Source organism: Tenrec ecaudatus, chromosome 2 (assembly GCF_050624435.1).
Source record: "Tenrec ecaudatus isolate mTenEca1 chromosome 2, mTenEca1.hap1, whole genome shotgun sequence".
In the NCBI taxonomy this organism is placed as follows: domain Eukaryota; kingdom Metazoa; phylum Chordata; class Mammalia; order Afrosoricida; family Tenrecidae; genus Tenrec; species Tenrec ecaudatus.
In genome coordinates, this window is record NC_134531.1 from 295,885,753 (window position 1) to 295,910,877 (window position 25,125).

General features: G+C 40.7%; 1 pseudogene; it reads left to right on the forward strand.

Moving 5' to 3' along the window:
- The first annotated feature begins 396 nt into the window (after positions 1 to 396).
- The window catches only part of LOC142440669 (exosome complex component CSL4-like), a 69,393-nt pseudogene continuing 44,664 nt past the window's right edge, over positions 397 to 25,125 (forward strand).

A 25,125-nucleotide genomic window follows, 5' to 3' on the forward strand; every position in this document is an offset into this window, starting at 1 on the left:
TATTTTCTTATTTGGGGAGGATAAATGCCTAAGAATCACTTCATATTCATGTAAAAGCTAGAGAATGAGTAGGAGACTGAAGAATTGATATGTTTGAATTGTGATATTGGTGATACTATTGTGATAGTCTAGGTACTTTAGAGAAACAAATCCACAGAAACTCATATGTATGAGAGTTTTATATAAAGGGTAAGTGCACATCAAGAAAACATCCCAACCCAGTGCCGCCCAAGCCCACAAATCCAACATTAGCTCATATGTCCAACACTAATCCACAAAGTCCTCCTCTATTTCACAAAACACACACCATGAAGCCAACTACAAGAGGAAAGCTGAATCAGCAGTGAGCATGTAAGCATCTCAGCATTGCAGGGGTCTCCACACGGCTGTTCCAACATGTCGGGCTGGATCTGGGTAGGTCCATGCAGCTTCTTCATGGGGATGTCTTGCAGGAAGTCAGCCTTGCCAGCTGAAGCGGGGAGCTGGCTAAGGCAACTGCACCCTGATCCGTCCATCAGAAAGCAAGAGACCTGAGAATAGAAAGGCGAGCCATTTCTCTCTACACCCTTCAATTAACCCCACATGTGTTTATCGGCCAGGTTGGCACAATAAACTAACTAGCTCAACTATGGACTGCCAGAAGAATAAATGATCTGACTTGCAAGGAATGTAGTCAGAATGTTCCTTAGAAAGGCAGATAGTGAGACTTTTCTTGGCTTACTTCAGATATGTTATCGGGAGAGGCTATCCCCTGGAGAAGGACATCATATTTGCTAAAGTAGAAGGCCAGTGAAAAAGAGGAATAAGCTCAAGTAGATGGACTGAGGGTCAACTGGACTGTAACAGTGGGCTCGAAGTAAGAATGGTACTGGTTGGTGACCTTTAATTTTGTCGTATGTAAAATTGCTCGACCTTGGAACCAAGCCAATGGCATCTAAGAGCCAGCAATAACAGCATGGTTGTCTAATGCTGAGTTTTTAAAGAAACTGAACATCTTCTCATGATTTTGCCCCAAGAATGTCCTCTTGAGGGATGGGTTTTTGTTGGCGTTTCATTAATTTTAAATTGGATCTAGCATTTTCTGGGTTTATATATTTTAGTACTAGGAGTATTCCATCTCCAACATATGTGGTTGAGAAAATATTTTTAGAGCCTACTGCTTGTCTTTTCCTTATCTTCGCAAGGGCTTTGCAGAGACAGACATGCGATCAAGTGATCAATTTTTCAAAACAAATGGTGGTGAGGATACTGGCGAAGTGGAACCTTTAACTATTGTTGGCATTCTAACCCATGTGAGATTAAATTCCAGTCCATTTAAAAATAAGCCTCTATGAGAGCTGGTCCAAGAGGCGGTTTGAGCCTGGATAGCTCTTGGCCCAGAACAGAGTGAAGAAATTTTAGTTATGCCAGACGGCTAGCTAAGGGACGAACACGCAGGCAGTTGTAATTTTGCTTATCAGACAGGCAAGATCCTGGGAAGGGTTAGGAGAAACATCAGCAGGTAGTAAATCAGGGCCTGGCAGGATAGACTACATTTCTTGCTAATTGGGTAACCAGGGTATCAGAAGGGGACTGGAGGCATCTCCAGAGGGTCAATGTCCTTCAGGATGTGCATGTGGTGCGGGGAGGTGGGACAGGGGGCACTGGCTGGGTTGAACACAGACCAAACAAGGGTATCATATATACTCGTGTATAAGTCGAGCTTTTCAGCACAAAAAATTTGCTGAAAAACTGGGGTTCGGCTTATACATGTGTCAGTGGCATGAATGGATGTCATCTGGTCAAGCCCGACTTACAAAAGGGGGAAAGCTCATGAAGCGTGACATAGAGTTAATAGCAAAGTGGGTTTGAGATGCATGGGAAGACATTCCAGAAGACGTGGTGTGACGTGCCTTCCAGAAATGTAGTATTAGTAATGCTGTGGATGGCAGTGAAGACTAAGCTTTGTATGAAAATGACAGCAGTGATGGTGATGACGGCAATCTACCAGCCATCCAAATAGATGAGTATTTAATTGCAGATGTGACCAATGAATTAAGTGCAATAGAGAGTGCGTTGATGGTGATAAAGTTGTTTTGTAAAATAATTTAAATACACAGAAGATTGGGCAAAGTGATTTCTCTCACACATTATCAAGATTGTCTTAGTTATTCTAGGTCTAATTCTTTTTCATACAGTTAAAAATAAGCTAGTGAAGCAAAGGTTTAAAAATGACCTTTCAGAGATTTCTATAGGATGTTTTAAAGCACAGATGAATTAGGAGAGAATTGATATCTTTATTATGGTGTACATTTTATTTCCTCTCACTTATTTAGATCTTCTATTTTCATTAGTATTTTAATTTTCTACAAGTCAGTAATATGTATGTTTTGATATATTATATCTAAGTATTTAACATTTTTTGATGATTAGAAATAGTACTGTGTTTTAATTTTCATTTCTACATGTTTACTCTTATAGAGAAATGCTATTGAATTTTGTATGTTGACTTTGTATCCTTGTTAGGCTTACTATTTAAGTCTAGGTGGATTTTTATTTTATATATTTTGAGGGATATTTTATGTAGATAATCATGCTGTCTGAAAAAGACAGGTTTCTTTCTTTCAACCTGTGTATTTGTATCTCTATACATTTTTTCATAATGATGGATAGTGCTGTAAATTAAGCATTAGATTTTTCACTGCAGCCTAGGAAAAACTATATCGGGTCCCTATGGGTCAGAATCAGCTCAATGGCAGTTAGTATTGCGGTGGGTAGATATAAGCTGAATAACAAGAATGAGAAGACATCCTTGCGTTCTTTCCCATCATAGAGAAAAAAACAGGCTTTCAGTGTATTTATCATACTATCATGTTAGCGGATTTAATTTTGTGGTTGTTTATTTGTGGCTCCTTTTTGTCAACTTGAAGCAGTTCTCTGCTATTCTAGCTTGATGGAATATGTTTGTTTTTTAAATCATGTTAGATATTGGATTTTGTCAGGATGTTTCTATACATCAACACAATACAATAAATACTATGCATTTTTCCTTGTGTTGCCAGCCTTGTGAATTACATTGATTCATTGTCAAATGTTGAAACAACTTTCGCTATTGGAATACATTTTACTTGGTCATGATGTACAATTATTTTTATCCCTTGCTTGGTTCAATTTGCTGATATTTTTGAGAGTTTGCATCTAAATCCATAAGTGATATTGAATCTGTACTTTTTTGGGTTATATTTTGGCACTATTTTGATATCCAAGTAATACTGAGCTTATAAAATGGACGTGGAAGTGTTCCCTCTTCTACTTTCTGAAAAAGATCATGTTAAACTGGTGACACTTTAAAAAAATGTTTGGTAGAATTCTCCAGTAAAACTTTGGCTTAACATGTTATATGGCCACAGTGGTCAAAACAGTGTGCTACTGGTGTACCAACTGATACTCAGACAAATGGAAATGAATTGAAGGCACAGAAATAAAAACATCAGCTTATAGGCAACTGATTTTTGATAAAAGCCCAAAAATATCAAATGGGAAGCAGAAGCCATCTTCAATAAATAGTGCTGGAAAAAATGGATATCTACTTGCAGAAAAATGAAGCAAGACCCTTACCTCACTCCATACACAAGAATAAACTCAAGGTGGATCACAGACCTTGAGGTAAAACCCTAAACAATTAGGGCCATTAATGAGGGAATTGGGAAAAACCTGAGAACCTTGGCACAGGGAATACATAGGCTATCGGAAATAGGGAAGGACACAAATACAGAGGAGTCACAAACTGAAAAGTGGGATATACTGAAGATAAATCACCTCTGTACATCGAAAGAATTCACCAAGAGAGTAATAAGAGAGCCCACTGACTGGAAACGCATCTTTAGCAATGACACATCAGACAAAGGCCTTATTACTAAAATCTACAGTTCTTTTCAAGCTTACAATAAGAGAAAAACTAAGTGTCCACTGAGGAGGTGGGCAAAGGACCTGAACAGAAATCTCACAGGGGCAGAAATCCGAATGGCCAATAAACATATGAGAAAATGTTCCTGATCATTAGCCATAAGAGAAATGCCAATTAAAACAACTATGAGAGGCCACCTAACACCCTCAAAGATAGCCCAATTCAACAAATCAGAAAGCAACAAGTGTTGGAGGGGCTGTGGTGAGATAGGAACTCTCATCGACTGCTGGTGGACCAGTAGGTATGTACAGCCACTATGGAAATCAATTTAGCAATTTCTAAAACAGATGGAAACTGAGTTACCATATGACCCAGCAATCCCCCTACTGGACATATACCCAGAAGAGGTAAGAAACAAACCACCACCAGACATCTGTGCTCCAGTATTCATCGCGGCACAGTTCACAATTGCAAGGAGTTGGAAACAACCCAAGTTTCCATCAACAGACGAATGGATTAAAAAACTGTTGTACATACATACAATGGAGTACTGTGCATTGCTAAAAAGCAGTGATGAACACATGAAGCATATCACCGCATGGGAAGAACTGGAGGAAATTATGCTAAGTGAAGTAAGCCAAGCGCAAAAGGACAAGTACAACATGAGTCCGCTGAGGTACGCTGAAAAAAATAAATGCAAAAGAGGCATAGGGAAAAAGCTACTGTATACAAACATTCCTGGGGTGAGGACCACGTAGTATGGCAGGGGCCAGACCAAATCTAAGGGTAGCCAACTAAAAAAGAGGTGGGGAGGGAAGGAGACATAATTGTGTAGCGGGGAAACAGGGCACTAACCCACCCAAGGGGGGGGTATTTGTTTATGTCTCCACAGGGAAAGAAGGACCAGATTTCAACCTGGTGTTCCGGGATGTGAATGCAGCATGCTGGCATTGAATAGTGAGGCAGTGGAGCGGTCTCAGGGCCCCTCCCAATCCCAACTAAATGGACAACCACCCCTTCCCTCAGAAGATTTACTTTAGAGGACGGCACTGAGGCTGCAGCTAGGGTAGAGTGACATGTCTGATCAGAGCACATGGGAGCAAATGAAGGAAGAGAGAGTGGAGCACATCCTGGCCCACCAAGCCTGGAGCATGATATCCCTGCTCAGAATAGCCAATGCACAGAGTTGAACATATGGCTGGCCCCACTATGAGACACGATGTCCGTTGCTGACCCATGGCCCTATGGGGGACAATACTGGAGACATAGTGTTGGGATTGGTTTGGTCTGACCCTACCACACTGAGGCAAAACAGCAAAGAAACAGTGAGAGCACAGCAGAGAGGTCCCGAGGGAGTGCCAAGGATAGACTTTGGGGCCAGGATGTGACACCCCATGGAACTCGACTGGAGGACACTCCTAGAGGTCAACAAACAGACTTTGAATTATTTACAGGTTTTATTTTTGTTTATCTATTTATTTATTTTTGGTCATTGTTTTTTTTCATTGTCATTGTCGCTGTGTTTTCTTTTGTTGCTTTGTTTTGCTATGTCTTTTTTTGCATATTATTAGTTCTGCAAGTCTATCTAGAGAAGATAGGCTGGATTCACAGTCTGGAGGAGAAAACAAGGGACTGATAGTTCTGGGGGACATGGGAGAGGGGGAGGTGGGGTAAAGGAGGTGGTGTTGACTAACCCAGGGACAGGGGAACAACAAGTGATCCAAAACTAGTGGCATGGAGGGTGTGAGAGTTCTGGTAGGCATTCATCAAGGGCAATGTAACCGAGAGAAATTACTGAAACCCAAATGAAGGCTGAACATGATGGTGAGACAAGAGGAAAGTCAAAGGAAATAGAGGAAAGAACTAGGAGGCAAAGGGAATTTATAGAGGTCTAAATAAAGGCATGTACATATGTAAATATATTTATATATGATGATGGAGAAATGAATCTATGTGCATATATTTATAGGTTTAGTATTAAGGTAGCAGAGAGACATTGGCCTCCACTCAAGTACTCCCTCAATGCAAGAACACTTTATTCTATTCAACTGGCATTCCATGATGCACATCTTCCCAACAAGCTCACTGAAGACATACGTGTGCATAAGCAAATGTGGTGAAGAAAGATGATCGATCCAGGCCTTCAAAAGATATAGCATCTGGGGTCTTAAAGGCTTTAAGGTAAACAGGAAGCCCTCTAGTTCAGAAGCAACAAACCCACATGGAAGAAGCATACCAGCTTGTCTGACAATGGATGTTGAAGCGTTCAGGTTTCAAGCAGCTAAGAAAAATAAATCCTATCATTGTAAATGAAGGGGTGTGCAGGTTGGGGACCTAAAGCCCAGCTGTCGGTAATGGGACATTCCCTGACAGAAGGGTTACGGGGAGGAGACGAGCCAGTCAGGTACAGTGTAGCAATGATGAAACATACAACTTTCCTCTAGTTCTGAAATGCTTCCTCTCCACCACTATCACGATCCAATTCTGCCTTATAAATTTGGATATACCAGAGGATGTACACCGGTACAGATAGGAACCAGAAACACCGGGAATCCAGGACATATGATCCCTTCAGGACCAGTGGTGAGAGTAGTGATACTGGAGGGTGGAGGGAAGGTGGAGTAGAAAAGGGGAACCGATTATAAGGATCTACATATAACCTCCTCTCTGGGGGATGGACAGCAGAAAAGTGAGTGAAGGAGGGAGACATCGGACAGTGTAAGACATAACAAAATAATAATAATTTGTAAAGTATCAAAGATTCATGAGAGGGGGGGAGTAGGAAGGGAGGGGAAAGATGAGGGGCTGATACTAAGGGCTTAAGTAGAAAGCATATATTTTGAGAATGATGAGGGAACAAATGTGCTTGACATACAATGGATGCATGTATGGATTCTGATTAGTTGTATGAGCCCCCAATAAAATGATTTAAAAAATACACACACATAATTTTGTCTTGGTTTAAAATTATGAATTCATTTTTTTCATGCTTATAGCACTATTTAGATTATTTGTATCATCTCATTTGGAGTTTATTATTTGTGGTGTTTGAGGAATTGATATATTTTACAAAGTTGTTTAAGTTGCGTGTTAGGTGAGGTTCTTCGGAGATGATGCTATTGTGTGAGCAAATACAGAATTTTATACCTAGAGAATGGACCCACAGTTGTAGAAGCAGTTAAGTCTAGCTTGCAGGAGATGTCTAAACCTTGGGTCAGATGTCAAGCTGGAGGCTTTGACTGGTTTGGTAGCTACAAGAGCTGCTAAACCAGGAAGCAAGAAGATGAGCCAGGAATCGGAAAACATACAGGCTGGTGGAGGAAAAGTTGGATGAATCCACCTAAGGTTGGCAGACAATATGGCAGGGTGTTGATAGCTCCCAGGTTGGTAGACAACATGGTGATAGATGCAAGATCTGGACCACTGAGAAGAGAGGCAAGCCTTCTCTTAGGTCAGTGGTTCTCAACCTTCCTAATGCCGCAGCCCTTTAATACAGTTCCTCATGTTGTGGTCACCACCCAACCATAAAATTATTTTCGTTGCTACTTCATCACTGTCATTTTGCTACTGTTATGAATCCAGCGACCCCTGTGAGAGGGTTGTTCACCCCCAAAAGGGTCGCGACCCACAGGTTGAGAACCACTGCCTGAGAGTCTGCTTAAATCAGAGTTAGTGACACCCCCCCAAAGACATTTCCTTTCAATTTCAGCAGGGTGGTGGTCTGAGAGAGGAGGCTAACCACTCAGGTTCTTACCACTGTTTTGCTGCGCACAGTACTTTGCATCATGGGATTGTGCACATTTTGGTAGATCACACGATGAGGGAGGTCTCAATTGCCAAACAAGAACGCTGACCAGCCGGATTGACATAAAATCCATCACCAGTTGTTTATAGTAGTCATTCAATCTTTTTCTTCATTTTAATTGTCTGATTATGATGTGTCTTGGCATAAATTTCTTCGGGATCATTATATTTGGGGTTTCTCACACTTATGAATTTGTAGGTTGTATGATTTAAGTTGGGGGAATTTTCAGTCGTTGTTCAAATAATTTTCAGTTTTATTCTCTTTTCTCTATGGAAGTTTGATGGTCTGAATGTTTTCCTCTGTTGTAATTGTTCCTCTGGTCTCAAAGACAATGCTCATTTCTTTTTTCCTTTAATCAATTTTCTCTGTTTTTCAGATTGTGTACATTCTGTTGATCACTTGATTCTGTCCTGTGTCCTCTCTGCTCCACTATTGAGCCCAATAAATTACATCTATCCCCGTTATTATATTTTTCAGTTTTAAAATTTAGGCTCTTTTAGGCTTCCATTATTTTCCAGCAGCCCATGTGGCACAGTGGTTACTTGTTAGGCTGGTATGGACAAGGTCAGCAGTTTGAAACCACCAATGGCTACTTGTGAGAAAGATGCTACTTCCTACTCCTGTAAAGAGTCACAGTCTCAGGAATCCACAGGGGCAGTTGTACCCTGTTCAATAGGGTCACGAAGAGTCGGAATTGACTTGATGGCTGAGAGATTATTTACTACCGATTTTGGGCTGCCATTTATTTGAAAAGAATTTGTAGTTGTTTGATGAAACATTTTTATAATGACTGTTTAAAAATCTTTAGATACATCCAGCATACATTTTCTCAGTTTGACCTCAATTAATGTTTTTTTTTAATTCAAAATGTGATTTCTCCTGTTTGTGTTTTTTGCATGAGGAATAATAGTTAATTGTGTACTCTGCTCTGGCCAATTTGACTGTTTATATTGGACGCTGATATTTTTATGTGAGACCACAGGCAACCTGTTCAGGTTTATTCTTCAGGTTCTGCCCTGGGTTTTGTGGGTTGTGGTTCCAATGGCAATTAAGGTTCATTGACTTGGTGTCTGGTGCTGTCTGGTGTCCACTGGCTCCTCTTTGTGCTACTTGAAGGGTTGGGAGGAATGTCACCAGTTCAGGCTGCCTGGGCCTGTGGGTGGAAACGGATTCTCTGGCCATAGAAATACAAAACCTTTTCTAGACACTTACTATGGACAGATTGCTCCCACTGGTGCCACTTGGCAGTCCTATGTCTTTTCATTGTGGGGGAAGAGGAAAAAGGCTCTTTGAACTGGGATATTTATTCCATTGTTGTCCTTTTCAGCTTTAAAATTTACTTTATATAGAATATAGTATAATTCTTTATGTAGTATAATTATATAGGTATATATAATTATATATATGCATATATCTGTATTATCATTCATTTTCCTGGTTCCCTGGTGTCTCTCATTGGAAATGGGAGGATCAATGTGCAGAAAAGTAGAGCGCCTTATGTGGGTGCTCCGTGTCTGTGGGGCTTCTGACCAATTCCATCTGCCATTACTGCTGGGCTCACCTGGTGGTATAGATGTCATTCCCACTTTATTTGTGGGACAAGTGAGCCTGTATAACTCACTCCTGCTGATCCGTAGGATGTTGGGACATACTGGGCCTGAGTGTCCTTCTGATGAGATGACAAGACATTCTCTTGCTGTGCTCCTCCTTCAGTTTGGGGTCTGCAATCACCCCGCTGTCCTAGCTTCACATTTCAGGGTTCTCATTTAGCTGCATTTTAGATTATTCCTGGGGTTTGCTTGCACTTAGTGGGGACAATCAGGATGAGACAAATACATGTCCTCTTGCTCACCCTGGAAATATCGACTATGTATTCATACTACCCAATGACATGGAAATAATTGACTGCCTGCTGTTGCTTACCCTATTATATGGATTTATCATCAAATTTCATCATGACTCTCACTGCTACTGAATCCATGATGACTCATAGTGACCCCCCCAGGGGGTTTCTGAGACTAACTGTTTATGGGAGATGAAAGTCCAGTCTTATTCCTGTATGACTTCAAAATATTTTGAAAGTACTAAAAAAAAACCTTGGTTATTATGTTAATTCATAGTTCAGTAAAAATTAAGATTATTTGTTTGGGCAGCCCTTTTAATTTGGGATCCGCTGATTACTGTCTTTCTTTGTGATTTGCTCCAAGTTATGGTAAATCTTTAAGGTTTCTGAAACCACTGAAGTTCTTTACAAACAGCTGGGATCCCTCCAGATTCCTTCCCTCAAACCCAAACAGCGGTCTGAGCGGCTTACAGAAAAAAGGAGGAAAGTAAAACTGAAATGGACTTAGAGTCTTGTGACAAACAAGTTCACTTCAAACAGTAACACACACACACACACACACACACACACACACACACACAAAGAAACAGCTTGGATCTATATATCATGCCTTGGGATGTGAACATGGAGACTTGCATTTTTTCCCCAAAAAACCATTTTGTCAGGAGTTACTACAGATATATGATTCCATACTTTGATCACATCAAAAAATAGCGTACAATTGCTATCCCAATCAGTTTCAAAACATTAGTTTCCTTCTTGAACTCCTTGACATCAGCTCCTTCCCCTTCACCACGGAACCCAACAGAAATCCTTATTCTATTATCTGTCCCTATAGGTTCATCGGTCCTGGATTTCATGTACGGAAAAACAGAAAAACATAGAACGAAAATTCAAGAGGGCTACTCCAATGACATAACACATCTGAGATAAACCCCAACATGTAAAACAAAACAAAAGCATACAGAAAATGTTGAACAACAGATCAGGGGAGATCAATTGACAAGGTTTTAACCACTCAAGTCAGGCTTATCGTTTCGATTTCTAGCCTCTCTCTAATACACTCTGCTCCGTAACCAGGTTCTTCCCAGCCCTCCATTGTGGAGAGAGGGGAATCACCTGAGGCTGATATCCCAGGTAGATCCCACAAATGTATCTTGGGTTCGCACTGTCATCCATAGCCTTCTGCAAAGTAGATTCCCTCAATTTAGGCTCTGATACTATTCCCTTCGGATCATATGATTTATAATCCTTTGGTCACGGATGTTGGTGCACTTCTATGTGGATTTACTGGACATCTCACTTAGATGGCTGCTTGTTTGGAAACAAGCCTGTAAGACTCCAGATGCTATTTTATCTGATAAAGAAATTAGTACTGCCTAATTTCTTCAACACATTTTTCTGTAACACCCATATCTTCTGTGTTCCCTTCCTGAAGGCGAGTTTTGAACGAGGCCATGATGTAAGAACTGATTTTTCTTAGACAAAAGCTAGGATTTAGTGTGAGCTCAAAACCATTACCTGGATCTAAGTTTGTTTGTTTGTTTTTAAACTGTCTTTAGCTCCCTTTCAATACCTCCTTGTTAATTTATAGTCGAGAGTTTTATTTACCATCTCCGAGGGGCGTGAAGATTTTCTTAATATTGTCTGATTAACCCTTGGTACTAATTTCTTTTTGTGTGTGTGTGTGTGTTTTTGTTTTTTTTTAATTTTAACAATTTATTAGGGGCTCATACAATTCTTATCACAGTTCATACATATACATACATCAATTGTATAAAGCACATCTGTACAGTCTTTGCCCTAATCATTTTTTTCTCCTCTTTTCTTTTTTTACATTTTATTAGGGACTCATACAACTCTTATCACCATCCATACATATACATACATCAATTGTATAAAGCACATCCATACATTCCCTGCCCCAATCATTCTCAAGGCATTTGCTCTCCACTTAAGCCCCTTGCATCAGGTCCTCTTTTTTTCCCCCTCCCTCCCCTTTCCCCCCTCCCTCATGTGCCCTTGGTAATTTATACCTCGTTATTTTGTCATATCTTGCCCTATCCGGAGTCTCACTTCCCCCCTTCTCTGCTGTCCCTCTCCCAGGGAAGAGGTCACATGTGGATCCTGATTAAAAGGTACTAATTTCTTAAAGCACTGTATGTCGGCTACCCCCATATTGCAGTGCCTGAATTATTTGCTTGTACAGAATCATTCCTTTCATGGCTGGATGCTATTTACACAAACAATCAGAGCTGGTTGTCAGGGAAAACTTGTCCCGTGCAGTGGGACATCAACAACGTGGGTACCTGAAAGAGGGACTGCGAACGAAGATGGGCAAGGGCGTGAGAAATGGAGGCAAGACAGGAATCTGATCAAGCCTCATTTATTGAGCTGAGAGCAGAGGTTTAAATAGCCAGCGAAGGGCTGGCACCATTACGTCACATGTAAAATAAGGTACAGCTGAGGTAGCCAAATAGTCGTGCATCTCCAAATAAGGGAGAAATGGCAGGCAACTTATCAAACAGGTAAGTATGCTAATGAAACATACCTTATGCCTGGGGGGAGATGCCACCAGGCATGTATTGACCAATGAACATAGCAGCTGCTAGTGAAAGAGCACCAATCCTAGCAAGGGTCAAGGAAGCCACCCTCTGGCAGGAATTGAGACAAAGGGCAGTAAAGTCACAGGGCAGTTTGTATGGCAGGAAACTGAGAGTAAATTCATAGAGGTTGTACATGGCTTAAATCCAGGGTGGGGGGGGACACACAGTTCCCTACATGTCCCCCTTCTTTACCAAGACAATTACAGGCAAGAGGATGATTTTAATATGGAGTATCCCTTCGGGGACTGCGCCTGGCTTAGGTCGTCGGGCCACTGACTCATCCTACCCATCATTGGTCTCAAGGAATGCACATTTTTCAAAAGCAAACCTTTTTCTGGCTTAGGTTGGTATGAGCCATGCCCAATCTTACCCGTCATTGGCTGTCCAGCCCAGCGCACAAGGGAAGGGATGAGTCCGCGAGTGGGCCACCCCTGTCCATCGTCTCTAGCCGATGATAATGCACCTGGATAGGTCTAGCCTGGATTGCCTCAATTTGTTGTTTTGCGAATGCCATGAGTTTGTTGAACAATACAGGGCCCAGGGAAATAATGATCAGAATTACAACGAAAGGTCCAACAAAGGGGGCAATTTTGGAAAAAAGGGGGGAAGTTTGTATGCTTAGTGAAAGTACAATTATTGCAGTAATAGCAGAGGCAACTAAACAATACAGTTAAAATACTTGCTATAAGCAAACCTACAAAACGCTTAGATTTGGTTAATGCTTTCTCAAATCTTTTCCAATACCTGTAACCATCTTTTTGAATACCAAGGCCCAGTAACATTCACTGGCAACATAACTAAGACGATTAATACAAAATAGCAATGACAATACCTTCAAGGATCTAGGTAATACAATTAGACAAATTACAATTATTACAAAACATGTTAAACTTACAATCATCATGATCTATAATAATATTCACTGCCAAAAGTACATAAGACAATGTTACACAGGCAGTAATGTTCCCTTGCAGTTTGGAGGAAGTGTCCATAAGCTTCACATTTCCAAAGTAGTCTCTATTTTCCATTCGGCAATATTTTTGATTATTATTATTTTTTGATTATTATTATTTGGTTGCTGGACCAATCGAGGATATATGTCTCTTTTTTGATGTTATACTGGATGGGTTTGTCCATGAGACACGATCTCCACAATATGGTTTTATTAATCTTTCACGTCTCTAGTCCACAAAAAGAGAAAGGATTGCGCAGATGATAATACATTTCCTTGATCTTGTACAGGGAACACGTGAGTCATTAACCCACACCATGATTTCCGGACTTCCCAGACAGCAGGATGTAAGAGTGGTGGATCAGTAACTTTAGCCTAGTACTGCTCACTGTGAGAAGTTTCCAGAAGCACTTGCAGGCAAATTACCATCTGCATGGTTTGCAAACTGCACCAAAGTTTAGGGAGCCACCAAGCTTCATCAGCATCTGGTGGGAAAAAGCACAAACATGCCCTCACCCCCAAATTAGGAGGGGAGCTGGCTCTTGCCATTAAGTGGATGTTTCCATTTTACACATGCTTTGTCTTTATATTTGGCAATCCTTTTCCAAAGGCAGACAGCAACAGACTGACCTTGTACATCCAAATTCCAAAATGTTAAAATAAAGTATGATTAATTGTGAGGAGTAGAAGGGTATATCTCCCCCTTTTAATTTTATCTAAATGTCGCTTAATAGTCCCATTAGCAGGTTCCACAATACCTTGGCCTTGAGGATTATAAGAGATTCCAGTTATGTGTTTAATTCAAAAAGTGACACAAAATTGAACAAATGATTTACTAATATAAGCAGATCCATTATCTTTCTTTAAGCATTTACATATACAAATTATAGCAAAACAACGTAACATGTGCTGAATAACTAAAGACGTTTTTTTTCACCAGTCATAGGAGTGGCTACAATAAATCCAGAGTAAGTGTCCACTGTAACATGCAAATAACTCAATTTACCAAATGAAGGAATGTGAGTAACATCCATTTGCCAAAGATGTCCCAGGAGTAGTCCTCTGGGATTAACACCTAAATGAGGAACTGGTAAATGAGTTCCACAATGGGGACAAGATTTTGCTATGTCCCTTGCTGCTTCTTTAGATATGTTAAATGATGTTTTAAAGCGTGGCTATTTTGGTGATGTAGTTGATGAGAACGCTAGGCTAAAGTAATTTGACCTTCAGAAAAACTGGCAAATGCCGCTGCAGCTTGAGTTGCGCAATCAGCTAAATTGTTGCCTTTTGCCAAAGCCCCCAGTCGGGAAGAATGAGCTCTGATATTTGCCACAAAGTAAGGATACTTGCGATTCCAGATTAATTATTGCAATTCACCAAATAAAGCCAAAATAGGTTTATTTTGTGACTGAATACAAGCAACAGTTTCTAAATTATTTAATACTAAAATAACATATAGGCTGTCTGAATAAATGCTAGGGCAGATTGAGCTGGAAATTTTTTAACCATATTATGTAACTGCAGTTCCATTAGAGGAACTATCAGTAAATATTGTAAGGATATGACATATGGGTCTATTTTTACAAATACTGGGGAAAACAAATAACTGTGTTTTTTTTTAGCAAACTGTAATAATTTATCTGGAGGATAAATATTTTTCACCAATCTACAAAATCCAGCAAATGATAATTCCCATGAATCACAACTTTCCCATAACCAAGAAGTTTGGGGTCTGTTATAGGGTATGACTATAGAATTAGGGTCTTTCCCAAAATATTTAACAGACTTGGATCTATCTTTCAACAGTAATTTAGCTATTTATTTATTTTTCTTTTTTAAATTTTTTTAATTTTAACAATTTATTAGGTAGGGGCTCATACAATTCTTATCTCAGTTCATACATATACATACATCAATTGTATAAAGCACATCCATACATTCCCTGCCCCAATCATTCTCAAAGCATTTGCTCTCCACTTAAGCCCCTTGCATCAGGTCCTCTTTTTTTTCCCTCTCCCTCCCCTTTCCCCCCTCCCTCATGTGCCCTTGGTAATTTATACCTCGTTATTTTGTCATATCTTGCCCTATCCGGAGTCTCCCTTCCCCCTTCTCTGCTGTCCCTCTCCCAGGGAAGAGGTCACATGTGGATCCTTGTAATCAGTTCCCCCCTTCCAACCCACTCACCCTCCACTCTCCCAGCATCGCCCCTCACACCCTTGGTCCTGAAGGTATCATCCACCCTGGATTCCCTGTACCTCCAGCCCTCATATGTACCAGTGTACAGCCTCTGCCCTATCCAGTCCTGCAAGGTAGAATTTGGATCATGGTAGTTGGGGGGAGGAAGCATCCAGGATCTGGGGGAAAGCTGTGTTCTTCATTGGTACTACCTCGCACCCTAATTAACCCCATTTAGCTATTAAAAACAAAGTTTTTAGAACTCTTTTTCCTGAAGAAACTAAATATACCCAGAATAATGGTCTTTTCTGCCATAACACACCAGATGTAAAAGTACCAAGGTTTACCATAATTAATGTACATCATTTGTTGTTCTTGAATACATAAATTTACTAAATTTAAAGTTTGTTCTGCTAAAGGGGAAATCTCCTGAGTCGAATTTGGATCAAGATCTCCTTTTAAAATATCAAATAAAGGCTTAAGTTCTCCTATACTTATTTTTAAATATTGTCTAAACCAATTAATATCTCCTAATAATTTTGAAAATCATTCAAAGTTTGTAAGTGATCTTTTTCTTATTTCTATCTTCTGGGGTTTAACAAAACCTTTCTGTAAAATATGTCCTAAATACTTGTAAGGTTCAATAACTCGTACTTTTTCTTCTGCTATAACTAACTCATGCCTTTTTAATGCTACTCGCAATAAGTCAAAAATAAAGAGAACCATCTTTTGGTCCCTATGAGCCATCTAAATATCATCCATGTAGTGAATGATATACAACGATGTTTCAGAAGTTCTTACTGACTTTATAGCTGCAGTTACAAACTTTTGACATAAGGTGATGCTATTAGACATTCCCTGACGTAAGACTCTCCACTGATGATGCTCCATAGGTTCTTTAAAATTAACACTAGAAACACTAAAAGCAAATCTTTTGTAATCTTTGGAATCCAAGAGAATGGTATGAAAACAATCTTTTAAATCTAAAATGTGCTTATATGCATTGGCTGAAATAGCAGAGGGGGAAGGGAGCCCAGGCTGCAGGGCTTCCATAAATTCCACAGCATCATCAATCCTCCTTTACTGTTTCCTTGCAACGCAACTGCTATAGCAAGCCCTGAGTAAAGGAAGGTTTAATGTCTAAACATAGTTTGATATAATTCGACAGGTGAGGTTGAAAGGTCTTAGCACTACCTGGCATTTTAAAAAGCCAATTGTTTAATTTTTTAATAAAATTTCTGATTTGAATTAGACAAAGGGATGAAAAATTAGCACATACTTAAAGGTTACATAGTCTACAAATGATGGCAATATTTTCCTTGAGAATGTTTTTCCATTGGTATAATTATTTTTTAAATACTCAAAAAAGACTCAATTTTAAGCAGTAATAAACACAAGCAAATGTGATTTTATCCTTAAAGTAAACATTCAGAAAAACCTCTCCATACATACAAGTGAAAGAGTATGTAATACACACACACACACACACACTGTTCACATAAGCAGCTTATATCTGCTGTATTTTGAAAACTCTTAAGAAATTTTGATTTCCACAACAAGCTAATGACTCATACTCTTGGTCCCAGGCTACCGCCTTTTCCATTGTTTCATCCCAGCAGGACTGAGTCTCCTGCACCAGGTTTCAAAGTCCTAAATCCTTATCATGATAATGTATTGACCCGCCCTTTAAATGCTTCTGCCAGCTTTCAAAGCCCTCAGTGGCTTCAGTAGCAGAGGGAATTTTTCTTAGCCACAAAATCTGAATACTTCTCTAATCTTTAGTAGCTTATTTTTATTTCTTTGGCTTTTAACATATTTTGAAGCATATTTACATACATATATTTATTTACTAGAACTCTGTCCCATTATTTATTACTTCCAACTTTTCACCACTTACTCTTAATTTTCTATGTAAATATTCATGGCCGTGATACTTAGTGATGTCTGTCATGGGATCCTCTGTTTTTAATCACAACTTTTAACCTTACTCCCTGCGCTTTGAAAGCATCACCGTAATTTGTCCTATGAATAATTGATGCGGACTAATTTCTTGACAATCGTCAAACAAAAACTCACCGGGTTATTCGTCATCACAGGTTAAAACGATAGTGTAGAGGGCTTGATAAGTCAATCGGCCGAACCTTGCTGACTTGTCTGCTTCCTCAGTGGGTTCAGGCTGCTTGAATGAGGAGCGTTTTCAGGCTGCTTGAATGAGGAGCGTCTCAAAGCTTCCAAGCGACAAAGGCACGGTGGCTGGATGTTGCAGAGTATCACTGAAAATCAGCACTTTCGGAGGCCCGCTTTTGGAGCCAAGCGGGTGCAGCAGGCGGCTGCTACAGGATGGTGCGGCATGGCAGGACCCGCGTTGGCGCGCTTTATGGCAGCGTCGGCACGCTTTACGGCAGCGTCGGGCTCGCGCCTAGTGCTCAGTAACTGCAAGCCTTTTGCTCCGAGACCGTGCTAGCGGCTCTGCAGGTGTTACAGCCCAGAGCGGCTTTAGCAGCTCAGTGATGGTGTCAGCTCAGTTGCAGCGCTGTGTTAGCAGCGGGGCGCCAGTGGCACCGTTTTGTTTCAGCATCTCAGCTCAGTGATACAGCATAGAAATATGGCCAGATGCCAGCGTCGCAGGAGCTGAGGCTTCTCTCGTTCTCCCGGCACGTTGGGGCGCCAAAATGTCCCATCCGGCGGGACATCAACAACGTGGGTACCTGAAAGAGGGACTGGGAATGAAGATGGGCAAGGGCACAAGAAATGGAGGCAAGACAGGAATCTGATCAAGCATCGTTTATTGAGCTGAGATCTGAGGTTTAAATAGCCAGCGAAGGGCGGACACCATTACATCACATGTAAAGTAAGGTATAACTGAGGTAGCCAATAGTCGTGCATCTCCAAATAAGGAAGAAATGGCGGGCAACTGATCAAACAGGTAAGTATGCTAATGAAGCATACCTTACGCCTGGGGGGAGATGCCACCAGTCATGAATTGACCAATGAACCTAGCAGCTGCTAGTGAAAGAGCACCAATCCTAGCAAAGGTCAAGGCAGCCACCCTCTGGTGGGAATTGAGACAAAGGGCAGTAAAATCACAGGGCAGTTTGTGTGGCAGGAAACTGAGAGTAAATTCATAAAGGTTGTACATGGCTTAAATCCAGGGGGGGGGCACACAGTTCCCTGCAAAAACTTATAATAATATTCACTGAGAATGTCAGTCTCAGGTTTGCCGGAATAATATATGTCTTAATACAGCATATAGGGCATTGATGTAGCAAGACCATGATTGTCTACCTACCCACAGTTCAACAATCTTGGTATAGTTGTCTTCCGCTTCCTCAGACACCATGAATTTTCCGTCTTGAGTCTTCAGGTTACATTTGTGTCTGAGGTAGCGTCTAGTTCGCCCAGTGGATTTTCTGCATCAAATCTCCTTGATATAGCCTTAGGAGCATGTCATACATCCTTAAAATCTAGGATCTAATGCCCCAGCATTCCATGGCACCAGGCCTGGTTCCCCAGCATGTGCCCAGAAGCTAGGGGCAAATTTTTATAGATATAACTAGTGATGTATGGAATATATATATATATATATATATATATATATATATATATATATATATATATATATATATATATATATAAACCTGGAGGCACTGCTGAATAAACATGGGACTGCTAACCAAAAGTCAATGGTTCAAAGCCACCAGCCACTTTTTTGGAGAAAGATGGGACTGTTTCCGTAAACATTCATAACTTTGGGAGTCACTATTAGTTGGAATAGACTCAATGACAGTAGATTATATATATGTGTTTCCTGAACTCATCTGTGCTATTCATGAGGAAAATGAGGCCTGAAAGTAAATAATGATATTGAAGAAAATTCAGCATCTGATATAGTCAAAGTTTATTGTGCCAATCTGGCCGATAAACACATGTGGGGTTAATTGAAGAGTGGAGATATAAATGGATTGATGAGCTTCGCCTTTCTAGTTCTTGGGTCTATTGATTTGTGATGGTCAGATCAGGGTGCAGCTGCCTTAGCCAGTTCCCTGCTTCAGCTGGCAAGGCTCACTTCCTGCAAGATATCCCCAAGAAGAAGCCACTTGGACCTACCCCGATGCAGCCTTGTGTGCTGTAGCAGCCGTGTGGAGACCCCTGCCAGTGCTGAGATGCTTTACACGCTCACTGATTTGTCTTTCCTCCTGCAGTCTGCATCATAGCGTGTTTTGTGAGAAGGAGGAGGACTTTGTGGATTGGCGTCGGACATATGGGTTGATGTTGGACTTGTGGGTTTGAGCAGCACTGGATTGGAATGTTTTCTTGATGTGCACTTAACTTTCATATAAAACTGTCTCTTATACATGAGTTTCTGTGGATTTGTTTCTCTAAAGTACCCAGACTATTACAGCATCCTTGCACTTAGGACCATGCGTTTTCACCTGATCAAAGCCCGTATCATTCAGCAATGGTGCCACCATGATGGGGCTCCTGACCGGAGGTTGCATGTAACATAGCAGGAATCAGAAGGCCTTTCCTACTCTGGAATTTGTCCTTATACAAAAGTTCAAAACCTTTATAAGGGCCCTAGGATTATCTGAACTGAGGCCCTCCCTCTGATCCTCCTTCAGTGGTACTTTGGTTTTGTCTGTCCCCACCCAACCCTATTCCTGACCCTAAACCTAGATATAACCCCAACCCTTATCATGTCCCCAAATCTTACTCTATCTCTAATCTTCAATCTAACCCTAAATCTAACAGTCTAGTGCTTTCCCTAATGCTAGATCTAACATCCATCCTAACCATAGATCTAACGATAACCCTAGTTCTAATCCAAGCCCAAACCCAATCATTCTCTAAGTCTTACTCTACCTTTAATTTTAATTCTAAATGAAACCTAACTCTAACTCCAAATCAACACTAATTATTTTTCCTCCCTCTAATTGACACTCTACTTATGTCCATTTTACTAACCTTAGATCTAATGCTAACGGAATTCTATACCTAAGCATAAGGCAAATCGTATTAATCTATCCCTATACCTAAGCATAACCCCAATCCGCCTTTCTTTTCTTTCCCTTCCCTTCCGTTTTTTTTCAGATGTACAATTTTAGTGATACCAATCACACTGGTTATATTGTATAACCATCACTCATAATCTGGCAAACTTCTCATCAGCATAACCAAACAATCACAGCTTCCTAATCAATAGCTTGCCCTCAGGCTAACATTTTGTGGTTTTGACAAACTGTTTTCATAGTGATTCCACTGCTTTATAATCCCACTGACACTAGTGGCCGTTTTTGTGTATGTGAAGTGGAATCTCTACAGGTGTAAGAGCCACTTTTAATACTCTTTTTAATTAAGTTGGCACCCAACTTCATTCTTTTTACATGTATATAATCAATTTTCCCACACCGTTTTTTGAGATTACCCTTTCCCATTAAACTGGTTTAATACTTATTGAAAACTGTTCATAGGGCATGGGTATATTTCTAGACACCCAGTTTGATTATTTTAATCTATGTGTCTCATCTCATGCCAGTACTTTGTAATAAGCTTTGAAATTGATAATTCTGAGTACTTTTACTTTATTATCCTTCCTCTTTTTTGGTGAATATTTGGTGTTTCACTTTTTCCGATAATTTTTAGTGTTCATTTGTTATTTAAAGAAAACAGGAAAGCCTGCTTGGATTTGGAGAGTGGTTGCATGGTAGCGATAGACTAATTTGGGTCCTATTGCTAATTTAACAAGATTGATTTACAATCCATAAGCACAAAAGTTATTTTTAAGCATCTCAATGATGTTTTGTAGTTCTCAGTGAAAATTTATTTGTTAAATTTATTTCTAAGATTTTATTCTCTTTGATATTATTGAAAAGAGGATTGTTTCCTTAATTTTTCAGGTGGCTCATTAGTAGTGTATAAAATACAGTTGTATTTTTATATTGATCTAATGTTTTATAAGTTTGCCCATTTAATAGCTCTAGCAGCTTCTGTGTGTGTATTCTCTAAGTTTTTCTCTGTATACAAGATCCTCTTACCTGTACAATGAGATAGCTGCTTTTCTCTCCAATCTGAAAGACTTCTTATTTTTATTGCCTAATTTCCCAGTCTAGACACTCTAACACAATGCCGAATAGCCGTAGCAAGAGGAAATAGGAATGCTCCTTTGTGATTTGCTCCTTTGTGGACATACTGTAACTTTCACACTATGGACATACGGTGCTGTGGTCCAGGGACCAAGAAATAGTCCATGAGCCTCTCTTTTGGGTTATTGTCCATCCATTAGCAGCCAGAGATCACCAAGTGTACTTTATCTTTGTATCAAAGTTCTAGAGGACAGGGGGAGAGGAGGGTGCATCTCATTCTTTGATTCTGCTTCTATCTTGGAAACGGTGAATTTAGTAAATGTGTACAGAATACATAGAGACGGGTGAAACTAGGAATGAGAGAGATGTGGTTCCGTCTTATGAAGGGCATTTTCCCAATTAAGAATGGTCCATTATTTAGCCAATGCTATTTTAATTATGCTGTGAGTTTACTAAGCCTTTGTGCATGAGATTGTAAGCTGGCCATCGTTTATAGCACTGCATCTCGAGGATATACATTCTGAGCTCCAAATAGCCGAGTTACAAATCAACTCAGGAACGCAGCCTGTCTGCGTGTTGGGTATTGCTTGTGCTGCAGTTCTTCGAGTAAATTTGTTCTACTCATTACCTAAAAAGGCCCAATTGTATATAGAAGGCAATGGTGTAGTCTGTGTAGAGAAATGGGCAGTTTATCAAAGATAGACAGTATTTATTAATATGAAGTGGAGAAAATTATGGACAAACTTCTTGTGCTAGTTGTAAATTTTTGTTCTGAATCAAAAGAAGGCTGACGGAGACGTCCAGGTGCATCCTGTAGCGAATGAGGAAATCATAGCTCTTAGTAGCCGGCTTGCTTGGTAAACTGGGTGAGGAAGAACCTGGGAAAGGAAGGGCAACACTGAAGACAAGGGGCAAGAGAGCGATAACTCTCACCCACTGCTATTGAGTCAATTCCAACTCATGGGGACCTCTGAGATGCCAAATCAGAGGCCAAGATGTTCACTTGATCCCATGTTGTGTTCAGTTGGTTACCAGAGTGAACAGTAATGGCTAGTTGAGTGGTTTTGATGAGGGAATTATGCAGCCTCTTTTGTTACAGGGTCAGATACTTAGGAAATCGACTATGAGCCAGCTAGCAGCAGGCAGGATGTTTCTGAGGGAGGATTCTTAGGATTGGTACTGAAAAACAACAACAACAGCAACAACAGCAAAATAGAAAAAGAGCAAGGATGTAGGAAGATGCTGGGCTTTGATGCCATCACTGCAAAGCCTCCCTCATCTAACTCAGAAATGAACTCCAGGGCTGGAATGGCCTTTCAGAGTTGCTATGGGGTAGGACAAGGGGCTCACCTTTTTACCACCCTGTCCTTCAGTCACTGGAGACAAACCGTCCCTGCAAAGAGAGTTTGAGTTATGATCGCAGAGTCCTAGAGCAGGCTGCCAGTGTCTGCCAGCAGTGGGTTAAGCATATTTCTCCCGAGGAAGCAAAGCATCAATGACATCCCTTCAGTGGGAAGGAAAGTGAGCGGGTAGCTGAGAACACATGGAAACAGTGGGGAGGGGTTCACACTTACAGGTGCTAACCAGAGGTCTATGGGCCCAGCGGATTCGCAGATTACAGGAGTCTGGGCACAGTGAAAGGACCATGACTAATAAAGACCCTGATTTATTTTGTCCATCGACTCACATGTTGATGTGTCCTGACAGTGTTAGTTAGTCCTTACGGAGCCCTGGAAGTAAGCATTATTCACTCTGTGTTCTAGAAGGAGACTCAAAAGTAAAAGAGATTTGTACACTAATAGCCGAGAAGTGCTTGAAGTAGAATCTAATATTTCATCTGCTTTCCAATGCCCCTGTTCATTTCTCTGTGTTCAGATCGGATGATAACAGGGGGCTGGAGGCCACCCCACTGTGTTGCTTACATGAGTCTTACAGAACCCCATGTTCTTCTTTAATGTACTTGAGAATCATTGGGGATTCTTCTTCTTCTTCTTTTTAAGTGCAGCTTCTGATTCAATGTATATGGAGTGGAAAGGTTAATTCTCAGGGTACCGAACCAGATTGAACTAAATTGAGGTCCTTTTATACCGCAGAATAAGAGACATTTCTGACTCAAGTGAGGTGATCCATTATTAATGAAGCAGGTTTGCAAATTAAAGTCACACTACACTGAGCGGTGTCCAGAAAATGTAGACTGATATTTGGTTGAAGATGTGATCTTAAGAACCCCATCCACCTCACCCAGCTAGTGCGTATGGAATGAGACATCTGGCTTAGTCATGCTAGTTCAATAACTTAAATTGATTCTTAAGCTAAGGCATATTATAGTTGGTTAAATATTTTTCTGATTTTTACTTTCCATAGTGATAATTTGGTGTATGGAGGCATATTTATTGTGGCCTGAAAGTGTCAGGAGGAAGAGTGGGGGCCCACCAGCCAAGTGCAGTGGCACAAACGGCCTCATCTTGGAGCACCAATTTCCTTCTGATTTGGTGCTAAAGGCTGAACACATTGACGCAGCTTCTCTCTTAACCGTGTTCCAGAGGATGCCCTGCAGATACCCGCATCTTGTTCCGAGGGCCTTCTGGGTGGCCCTGAAATCTACTCGCATCTCTGGTTTCATGTCTAACTCTCCTCTTTGCTGCTTCTGCCAATCTTGGGGCCACTTGATCTCCAGATTAGAAACCTCTTTTGCCCGCTGGCATTTTCTGTCACCTACCCGAGCCTCTCCCCAGTGTAGGCGTGAACAGCAGCCTGCTTCCCATATCTCTCAGAAGCTGGGAAAGGCTCTGGATCACTTGCACAGACTTTTTACCTCTAACCCACCACCAGGAAAATCACCACTTCATCATCTCACGCAAAATTGAGGCCCAAACACGATGCTCCTTCATCTCTCTACCATGCCTTCTTGCATCACCAGAATAAGAGGGCAGGGCACGTATTGGCTTCTGTATCTGCCCCCCCCCCACCCTGCCCCCAACACACACACACTTGCAGGTCCCTCAGTGTACGCAAATGCCAACCCCTCTTGTTCCTCTAGAAGTTTCCTGGGCCAGTCCTCTTTCCTCATGGGCTTTCTGCCTTCTTTGTCACAGGGTGATAGTGGCGGGGTTGCTATCGGGAACAGGGAGAGACGGAAAACACATCCGTTTAATATTTCAAAAATGTTCTTTTTCTATCAGCTCTAGCCATGCAATGAATCATCTTTGTACTTTCTCAGCATCCAATTTCCTCTATGCAGTGCATTCCCACTGCTATTTGCCTTAATTTCTACTGATTTATGATGCCCCGGAATTAAACATTTTGCCAAAGTGGAGGGAAAAGCCTTTATAAAACTTTGCAAATAGTTAAATGGTTCAATTCAATAATTTAAAGAATCCTTTCATCGCTTGATTGTGTGGTCAGAATAATGAATTTTTCAAAGAAAAAAAGGAAGGAGCTGTAGTTAAATATCTCAGAAATTGAAATATTCATACGCTAAGCCATTTCTGATATAATTTTAATGGTCATTTAAAGCCCACAACATATGATCAAAAATCTAAGAGGTCAAAGGCACAATTTAAAACCATAAATATTAATGACTACTTTAGTCATTCTGTTTCCTTTAACATCTTATCAGTATGAAAGTTTACTTTCATTCCCCTTTAATAGGTCATTTCCTACACTTGACAACTTAGCAATGTGTTTAGAAGCCTGTATTCAGGAGTGCTGTGTACTTAGTAACCTTGCTACCAAGAGCACTGGCTTCTCCTGGAGTTTGTTAGAGATGCAGAAT